We start from the raw sequence: 10,510 nt of genomic DNA on the forward strand, positions 1-10,510 counted from the left end.
AGGTAAATTTCAAGGATGAAATTTCTTCTTAGGAGGGAGAGTTGTAACACCCTGAATCCTGGGTTAGGCATTTTGGGCTAACATGAGAGAGACTTTAGATAAATCCATTAGTTTCAAGGGAGTCTTGGTCCAAGAATTTTTGTGTTTAGGCTTGTGTTGAGCCAATTAAACCATAATAAAATGTGTCTTTAATCATGAACCAAATGAGCAAATAACCCATTTTTCAAACCAAAGATTGATTTCCCTTAATTGTTGATGATATCACTGTCTGAATCTTCTTCTCTTTTTCACCTCAACCTTTTTTCTTTCTCTACAGTCTTCGTCTCCATTCTTCTTCCTCAAGAACCAATGAAAAATTAGAAGCTTTAAGAAGCACAAGCATCATTTGAGAATTTCAAGGTAAAATCCATACTCCACATCTTCCAAGCTTCCTTTCAAGTTCTCATTTGCAAGTTTTGGCTAGCTATCCAAAAATGGGTTTTAGTAAGGGTTTGTGGAACCTTAGGTTCTAGCTCAGTTTATGAGATTTGAGCTATAAGGAAATAATTTTAGCTTCATCCTGAGACCCAAAATTAGTTAACAATTCATTTTCATTATTTTTTAGTGAAAGAGCAATGAGAGAGTTCTTAGGCAAGGGGCAAGGAGAAGCTAGTGCTTAGGTAAGTTAAGGAAGTTTCCAACAACTAAGCATCAAAGTAACATGTTTCTAACTTGTCCATACCATATGTAGGTCATTAATGTGCATAGATGGATTGTGTAGCTCATGAAGCATGCTAGAGTAAATCAATCGTAAATTTTATGTTTGATGTTTGTAAGCATTAAAGATGACTCTTTTTGACCCTTAAGGCCCTAAATAAGACTCTAATAACATTTTCTAGCCTTTGAGGAGTGAATGAGTGAGAGTGAAATATAAGTTCATGTCCAAAATAGAGCACTCCAGGTCGTCAGTATCGGTACTGGAAGAGAAATACCAATAATGTTCTCCTCGAAGTGTAAAAATAATAGATTTTTGTAAGGGTAGTATGGATACTCGTTCAAGGAGTATGGATACTAGTGGTCTGGTCTCGATACTGAAAATAAGTTTAGGATTCTAGTAGCCATTTTTTGGTACCGATACTCGTAGGAGTATCGATACCAAGGGTAGAGTATCCATACCCCCATAGGAGTATCAATACAAAGGCATTTTCCAATCATCGAAGCTATTCTTGGTCTCAATACTCACCCTGATCATCGATACTAATGGCACAATATCGATATTCTCGTCATGGCTTAGGCAATTTTTTGCTAGATGAATCAAGTGTTTGAATTTAGAGTTTGTGGTCGTATAAACTTTATACACCCGAATACAAGTGGAAATAATCAATATTACTAAATTCACACATAGAAACTAAGCAAGTTAGGACGAAATAAGAATTTCCATTGTATGTCACTCAGGAAACGGCCAGGACTCCCGAGTTACTCTAGTTTTATGATGATCGTCCTCTATACGAAATATCCGGATACTGTTTGATTAGGTACACATCCGATGCACGTAAAATTTTGGATCGTATCTCTTACTCGGGAGTCGTTGTGGTTCGGGATGTGAGCTTCTGATGCACGTAAAATTCCTATCCGTACCCCAAAACTCTTGAGTAGGCAGGATAAACAAGGGAGATAAGTTTCGATACACGTAAAATTTTGGTTCTTACCCAGAGACTACTCTATTTCAAGATAGGCTAGTGTGTTGTCCGAGATGGACTTAAAATTCGTCCGACCGCATCGCTGGACTTATCTCATGTTTGTTGATGTATTTTTGCATAATATGACTTTATGCAACGTCATGTTCATGTAATGAATGCATGTTGTATTGCATAGTTATTAACATGGCATTGAGCTTGTGAGCTCAGCGTATGGAATGTGTTTTGTGCGTAGGTCATTAGAGGATCGACGAGGACGCTACTGTACCGATACATTCCAGATCAGTTGTTTTAAAGTATGTATTGAGTCTGTTAGAGGGCACATATTTATGTGGACCTTGTAATTACTCGAGTCATAACTTTATTTTTTGTTTATAAACTCAATGAAAGTATTTGTACTATTCGGGAGACTCTCGTATTTTGTAAACTTGAATCATGAATCTTTATTTACATTATGATGAATGATATTTTTGATGTTTTATAAATGGTTTAAAAAGAAAGTTCGGGTTAATCATTTTGATGGTTTCGTGTGACATCGTAATCCATGGATCTTCGGGTCGGATTAGATTAGGGTGTTACAAGTAGATAACATAATTATTTTTAATATTATGCATAAATTATAAATTATGTTATTTTATTTTATTTTAGTTCATTTCAATCTTAGACATATTAATTGTTAAAATTTTAATTTTTGATCATACAATATAATAATAAACTTTTTAAAATACAAAGACTTAGTTAATTTTAATCTCTGTATTGACTTATATGATAATTAATAACATAATTAAACTTAATAAAATTTATATTAATTTTAATAAAATATATATAAAATATAAATATACTATATTATGTTAAGCTGAAAAACAAACAATAATAATGTGTTGTAAAGAAGTAGAGTTCTTGACAGATTATCCCATCTCACAATGGAATATTTAACGACTAATCTTGAAATTACTGTTCAAGATTAACCTGTTTGATTTTAAAACAAATTAATGATAGATTACTATTGATTTAAATGGAAATTTATGATTAATAATCATTTAGCTTTTGCAAAAGAATCGTGTGGTGAATGGTCAAACATATTGTAATAATTTATGAAAAGTCATATTCTGACAGTATTTGTGTTTGGATTATTAGTGTAGATTTTAAAGCAAATTAATGATATGATTAATAATTATTTTTTCTAGTCAACATTTATAATTTATTGCATTCTGGTTCATTATTTAGGAGGTTAATTTATTATTTTGATGAGTACATTCTGATTTATAAAGAAGTTATGCAATTTAATTAATTTATTTTTTAATAATATTTATCAAATTTATTTTGGTGTAAATGTCCAATATAATAGCATCTGTTAAGAGCAGTGTTTCACCCTTTAACAAATTCTACAAATTCAACGGATGAAGCATCAAGTAAAATAAAAAACACAAAAACGATTACAATTAAACGGAAAGTCATTACTTTAAGGTTAGAAGTACAGTCTCTTTTACTAAGTTTGTTAATGGTAAGGGTTAAAGTAAGAATAGATGCAATTATTGTGACAAAGAACTTTGTTGCAATGAAAAAAAAATGAAATTGGATCATTAATGTATCACATAATGCAATGTAAGAAAAATCCTAAAAATACTGTTCACACTCATTAAAGTAATTTAATATTATCAAATAAGGGTCTTGAAGAAAAAGTGGGACATCTCACTGATCAAGAAGCAATTAAAAAATTTTTAGTCCAAATGATTGTGATTGGTGAATTCATTTCAAGTTTGTTGAAAATGAAGGATTTAAGAAATTTATGTCTATAGCATGTTCCAAGTTTCGTATTCATTCAATATTGACTATAACTAGAGATATTTATTATTTGTACTTAGATAAGAGAGTTAAGCTGAAACTGTATTTGAAAAAGTACATGTTCTAAAATTTATTCAACTACCAATACATAGACCACTATTCAAAGAGTTAATTATCGTGTCTCATTGTACATTTTAATAATAGTGATAAAAAATTAAATAAAAAATTATAAAATTTTATTTAATTTTTAGTCATAAGAAAGATGCTATTGGAATGATGATTGAGAAATACTGATTGGATTGAGAGATTGATAAGTTATTCACTATTACAGTTGACAATGCAACTTCAAATGATGTTACTATTACTTATTTAAGAAAAAAATTTAGTTCTCAAATGGTTGCATTGCAAATGATAAATACCTTCATATAAGATGCATTGCACGTATTATAAACATGTTGCACGTGTTGTAGGAGCTGTGAAATATATGAGACAATCTCTAGTTAGATTAAAAAAAATTCATGAAGTTTGTTGAAATGAAAAATATTGAGAGCAAAAATATGTTATGTCTTGATGTTTGTACTAGGTGAAACTCAACTTATTTTAAGTTAGACACTGTTCAGAATTCTGAGAGAGTTTTTGAGAGATTTAAGGACCAAAATACAATTTTAAAGTTGAACTTCAGTTAAGAGAGGACTGACCAACTATTTTTGAGTACACTTTGATGAAGTCCTTTTGTGAGTTGCAGGCACTTCATATGTTATATCTAACAATTTGTATGATGAACTTACTAAAATTAATATATTTTTGCGAGATGTTCAATTAAATGATGATGTTTGACTTTAGTGTTATGGCCATGAGGATGAAAGATAAATATGAAAAATATTGGGGTGATATTGAGAAGATAAAAATGGTTATTTTTGTTGATTGTATTATAGATATTAAGAAGAAATGGAGTTAGCTTGAATTTACACTTAATGCGATGTATATTTTTGAAAAAAGTTTTAAAATAATGCAAAAGTTGAGAGAGGCTTTGAATGAATTGTCTACGCTATGAGTATGAGTTGAAGGGTGAGCAAATTTTTGTACTTGTAAATTGTAATGTATTATTTAGTTTATATATATGATTTTCTGTTCTATTAATTTTTATATTTTTAAAACAATACTTTTTAAAAGAAAATGCAAATGAAATTTTGTAGGAGGATTCAGTAAGTGTAAAGCAAGTATTTTGAATAGTGTCATATTTTGTTTTTGGTGGTAACGTCATCGGTTACAGTCCCATTAATTTTTTTTTGGTTGCAATAACACCATTTCATTTATGGCTTTTTATGTAGTATTTGAGTAGAATAGACAAATTTGTCAAGATTTTTTTTCGTGAATATGAGAGACTGAGATTTAGCTGTTAGCATAGTTAGTTTTGATGATGTTTAGTAAATTCGAGATTTAAATCTTTGAATATACAATCTATTCACCTATTAATTTTTTTAGAAAATAAGAGTGCATTATAAATATGACTGCATTTTCTTTAAAGAAATAGTTTTTTAATTTGGACTATTGTAACACCCTAAATAATTCTCAATTAGAAATCCTAGAATTTTAGAATTTTCCTCCAAATCCCTAATTTAATTTTCGTGACCAAATTGCAAAAACAAATAATTGTAGCACATTTTGTAAACCCAAAGCTATTTGAGGACTAACTTTGCGATTATACCAATTTAGTTAACCCAATCCCACTTTAAAAACCCCTCGGTAGTATTCTATGTCCCCCCCCCCCCACCTTCCCTTCATTTGCTTCCTCTGCCTCTCCATCTTTCAATAATCTCTGATCGTTGAGGCTTTGCCGTCGGTGAGTCTTTATTGAGTCTTTTCCCTTGCGTGGCCACTCGAATAACGACGACCCCTCAAGGAATCGGGAACCACTGCAGTAAAACTCATCGCACAGTCGCTGTGTGGCCCGTTCGTGGTCGTTGTGGCCGTTAAATGGTCGTGCGTCGCGTGGAGAAGGCCTAACCGGCCTGGTTCGCAGCCGGGCAGGCCCTGGTTTCACCGTGGGAGCTCCTACGGCCACTATCGGTTTTATTTTTACTTTTTCCGACCATTTCCACGGAGAAGCCGGCCGTGAGGTCGCTGGCCCTTGGGACTGCTGTCGGTGTAGCTCCATCTCCGGCTGTTCCATTTCACCCGATCTTGCAGCCCTCATATTTGAACCAAACCCCACTGCTGGTTCCCCAATTCGAATAGGAAAATTTTAAATTGTCGTCGTTAAATTATTCTTAGCCTGGGAATTTGTATTTTTGGGATTCTAATTCGGACATACGATTTTTGTAAGAGAAATCAAATCGAGAATTGAGTTACTGTCCTCCTCGATCCTTGTAAATTTTGAATCGACTAGGTTATTCGAATTGACCTTGAGTTTCAGTCAACGTTCTTTTTAATGTCGATGATATTATTTATTATATTAATTCATGTATTAAATTAATTAGTAGGAATTGATTCTGGTTGATTCACTGTTTGAGCTGACCGTGGAAGTCATTACGATCATTACTAGTTAATTGTTTGAATTGAAGCATGATTGTTCCGTGTTATTGTATTATTAAATACAATTCATATAAGTATGTTATGTGACACGTTCTTTATCGGTTTTAATCTTATGCTATGTATTCGAATTTTAAAATTATGTAATTTTTTTTATAATTGTATTGAAATTCGAAAATAAAAATTATGTTATGTCATATTGGACTGAGATTGACAGGGAAAGTTCAGTGTATTTACACAGAGTGAATTTCACTTCAGATTTAGTGGTATTTTGCTTTTTTGACGGACCTCACTTCGGAGATGTTAGTAGAGAATGATTTTGGGAACCTAATTTTTGTGCGGTATAAGACATATGAGTGGATTTATATTTGCATTTCATTCAGACTATGAATATTATGACTTGGCCTGTGAATGTGTTTGTGTTTTGAATTTGTTTGTCCAATCATTTTAGAAACACACCAAGTTTAGTAGCTCCTACCCTAACATTGGTTGATACTTGATAGATATATTTGATTTCTTTCATTGTTTTTGTTGGTTTGAACTCTTTTTATCTATGTGTTGGGTAGGTAATTTGTTCTCTCAAGATGCACGATTGATATTTGATAGAGAACATCTTGATTGGTAGCATCAACTTAGCAATCGCTAGGTATCATGCATGCTCTATTTATTTTATAAAATTTCAAATAAATTATTATTTTTAACTAAATTGACATATACATTTATTTTATGACCAACGACCAAAATATAATAAATCAATAATGTATAATGTAGATGACCAAATCATTGACCAAAGTAAGATATGCCAAGAAGGAAAAGTGATAGTCAGTGTAGTTAACCTAATAAATATACTCTAATGAATTATGTTCAAAAGTTATACTAGTTGAGTTCTAGATTCAGCCAAATATATATACACACATATATTTATTATTTTTTAAAATTAAAAAAAGAAGAAGAATTATGTTAGATAAAAATTTATTTTGGTTCAGGCGATGATTTGATTTTGGCTCCTGTCAATAATTAATTATGGCTCCGCCCCTGTTCACATCTACAAACATTTTTACTTTCTAGTCACAAGTGTCATAATATTCTTCTATTCTCCAATGTTTTTTTATAGTCTATGATGATTATAAGATAACATATATTCAAAAAAAATTTAGTTATTAACAACGCACACACCCACACACATGTAGACACAACTGTTTGAACTCATGACCTCTAAGGAGGATAACATTCCCATTGGGACGAGTTGTTATTTTCCAACTATTTAAACGTATAATTGATGGAAGAATAAAATAAACTTATAGTTGATGTGAATAAACAAGAGAAAGGGGCTAAGACGGCAGATTCAGTTGGAGTGGTGGTGATGGTAAGGGAAACACAACCTCTACAAAGCGGACAAGTAGAGTCGGAACGTAGCCAACCATGCATGCATTCAATGTGAAACACGATGGGAGTAGCAGCAATTCCTCTTTCACCTCAAATTCACTTAAGCAGACGCTGCATCTATTTATATATTTTTACCAAAAAGGTGTGCATTCATTTAGTACAAAAGCAATACAATTTACTACTAATCATTCACAAAAAAATACCAGGAATTATATACTTGTATTTGAAAAAGGAATTCAGCATGGGATTGATTCTGTACTTTGACATGGATGGCCCTTATTCATTTGTTAATTTCTCCGTAGTTTATGGTTAATTAAAAATGAAAAGCATTAGATTCTGGAAATTAAGTCCTCATCTATGCCTTTTCTGAGATGGCCACCCACTTTGTTGATGCTCAAATTTCCATACAATCATCTTTTACCAATTTTAGATATATATGGTCAAAAGCACATGGTGTAGGGCATATTGGATTGTTAGACAACAGAAATTCAACCTAATGTATTTTATCTTTTTTTAATATTTTTGGAATATCTATTTAGAATTTTTTTAATAGTTACTATTTAGGCCATTGATGGGTTAATGTCTTTTAGTTACACTGACAGAGTCAAGATTTTTTGAGGTCAGGGGTAAATTAATTTTTCTCTCTCAATGATTAAAAACAATTTTACCGTTGATTTACTTTATAGTTTTATAATTTTAAAATAATTAAATTAAAATTTTATCATTTATGGGAAATCATAATACAATTTTATCATTATCTAAACTTAAAATTTTAAAGTGGACTAAAATAACATTTTATTTCCATTTTTTAGAAGGGGACAAGGACCCTATCAGCCCCTTACCTTTGTCTGTGATTTGTTTCTGATAAAATTATCTATAACAGAAAACCAAGATCAACAGTAATGCAAACACCCTCAAACTGATATAAAAAAAACAGAAAGTGGTGGTCTAATTATGCCCCCAGTTCTTGCACCTTTAGACTTTTAACATCAAGTATCTTAGATTATAATTCCAGGATTTTTGTCTCTCTTCTTGTCTAACTTAAAAATAGAAGACCAATGGATAACACTGTTAATTGATTTCCAGTGAACTTGAATATGTGTTCTCAATTCAAAAGTCGGAAGAGTACAGGGACTTGGGGAATAATTGAACTAAAAAAATGATAAATATGAAAACCTGGTGTGCAAATCTGGGTAATTGATTTCTCGGCCCGTGTCCCGACCGGGATGATGTGAATACCTATATTTCGAGTACCTAGATACCCAATTTTTTTTATTTTCAAATTATTAATTAAAAAAATAAAATTAAATGTATATATAATATTATTAAAAATTAAATATATAAAAATAGAATATTATTAATAATTAATAATATAATAATATTATATATATAAAATATATAATACTATATTATTAATAATTAAATATATAATAATATAATATTATTTTATATATAAAAAAATCCTTAACCGGGTACCCAGCTAATCAGGTACCTGGAAAAATTCAATTTTGTGATCTGATCCCGACCCGGAAAATGTCGGGTCTTTTTTTTAAATACCGATTTTTTAGATTCGGGTCGACGGATCGGGTCAACCGGGTCGGGTCTTTTTGCATTGAAAACTTCGCCCCCCGGGGGAACCCAGATAAATATGAAAACTTACAGCGTATCCCTTGTGCTCAACTCATCATCAAATAACACCGTGGGCAGCTTATCTGCAGTCTCCCTTTTCAAACTCAGTTGACAAGGCTGCATGGTAAATGCAAAAACAGTAAATGGGAAGGCCACCAATTGAATAAGTAAAATAAAGAGTAGTTACCGTGGGGCTAAAATTAGTAACGGTGGGAAGAAGAGGGCGATTAGAGAGATTGATGGCTCTTCTCTTGAGATTGAAGAGGTAAAACAAAAGAAAGAGAATGATTTAATATATTTAAGGTTGCGGACGCTATGGTGAAGTTTTCATGGACGCTTACCTTTGGTCGGAATCGGTTCAATACTCCTGTTAAAGTTAAATCAATTTTGTAGGATGATTTGGACATAGCCATTGCTTAGCTAGTTTACTGTTTTCACTCCTTTTGTAATAATATATATATATATACACGTCGAATAATCTATATGTTTAATTAAATTTGGTTTGAGTTTATTCAAGTATGGATTTTGTTTTGTTTTGTTTTAGGTCGGTCCTATAAAAAAACAAATAATGATTTTTTAAATAACAATTATAAAAATATAAGGGTAAATTATATGTTTAGTACCTAAATTATCACTTTGATTTCATTTTGATATCTAGTTTTATTTTTTTTCCAAAATCATACCTAATGATTAGTTTAAGTTTCATTTTGGTACATGCCAATAAAACCTCAACAAAACTATTGATGTGGTATTTCTTTATTTTTTAATGATGACATAATATTACCTTATGATGACACTTCAACATTACTGTTAAGTTTTAAATGACAATGTACTAAAATGGAACTTAAACTAAATGTTAGGTATGTTTAAAAAAATTAAAGTTTATATATCAAAATGGAATAAAAGTAATAATTTAGGTACTAAACATATAGTTTACCCAATATATAATTAGATTAATATTTCAATTAAATAAAACTTGATCCTTTGTATACTTATCATTTGTTTAGGAGCCACCCTCCACAAATAAAGGGGATGGGGCCCTTCATTCTCATGCTCACATCTTCTAAAGTTCAAAACATGAATCAATCCAATAATATTCTTCATCGTGTCTTGCATTATTCTAGTTGTGTGTTTAATGGATGAAATGAACGTTAAAATGATGACAAATAGGCATATCCTATATTATCCGCTTTGAATTTTTTTTATAAACTTATTTTTAAATTTAATATTTTTCAAGAAAACATAAATATTAGATTAATGTACGGGAACAATACCTATTTTTAATTTAATTGCAAAAATTAAAGCTAAATAACATTTTTTTAGATAAATAACATTTTTTTGGGTCACATAGAGTAAAAATGTGTCCCATGGGTCCTATCTTAACATTATTCATGAGGCTATGGCCTGGCAGGTTGTATTAAATCCAGCCAGTCTAGTACCGCCTCCCAGGCCAAGATAATTCGAAACCAGCAGTGGAAACCTCCTGCCAATGGAGCCTTTAA

The 10,510-nt window shown here is 31.2% G+C and overlaps 1 long non-coding RNA gene across 1 annotated transcript; it reads right to left on the reverse strand.

The window, feature by feature from the left end:
• Positions 1-1,539: 1,539 nt before the first annotated feature.
• Positions 1,540-8,539, reverse strand: LOC120144637. Its single transcript, XR_005518053.1, has 3 exons — positions 8,361-8,539; positions 6,278-6,281; positions 1,540-1,550 (listed from the first exon to the last, which is right to left on the reverse strand). It is a non-coding gene; the product is annotated as an uncharacterized LOC120144637 (long non-coding RNA).
• Between the last annotated feature and the right edge of the window lie 1,971 nt (positions 8,540-10,510).

This window comes from Hibiscus syriacus, unplaced genomic scaffold, assembly GCF_006381635.1.
Source record: "Hibiscus syriacus cultivar Baekdansim isolate YM2019G1 unplaced genomic scaffold, ASM638163v2 tig00110890_pilon, whole genome shotgun sequence".
Classification (NCBI taxonomy): domain Eukaryota; kingdom Viridiplantae; phylum Streptophyta; class Magnoliopsida; order Malvales; family Malvaceae; genus Hibiscus; species Hibiscus syriacus.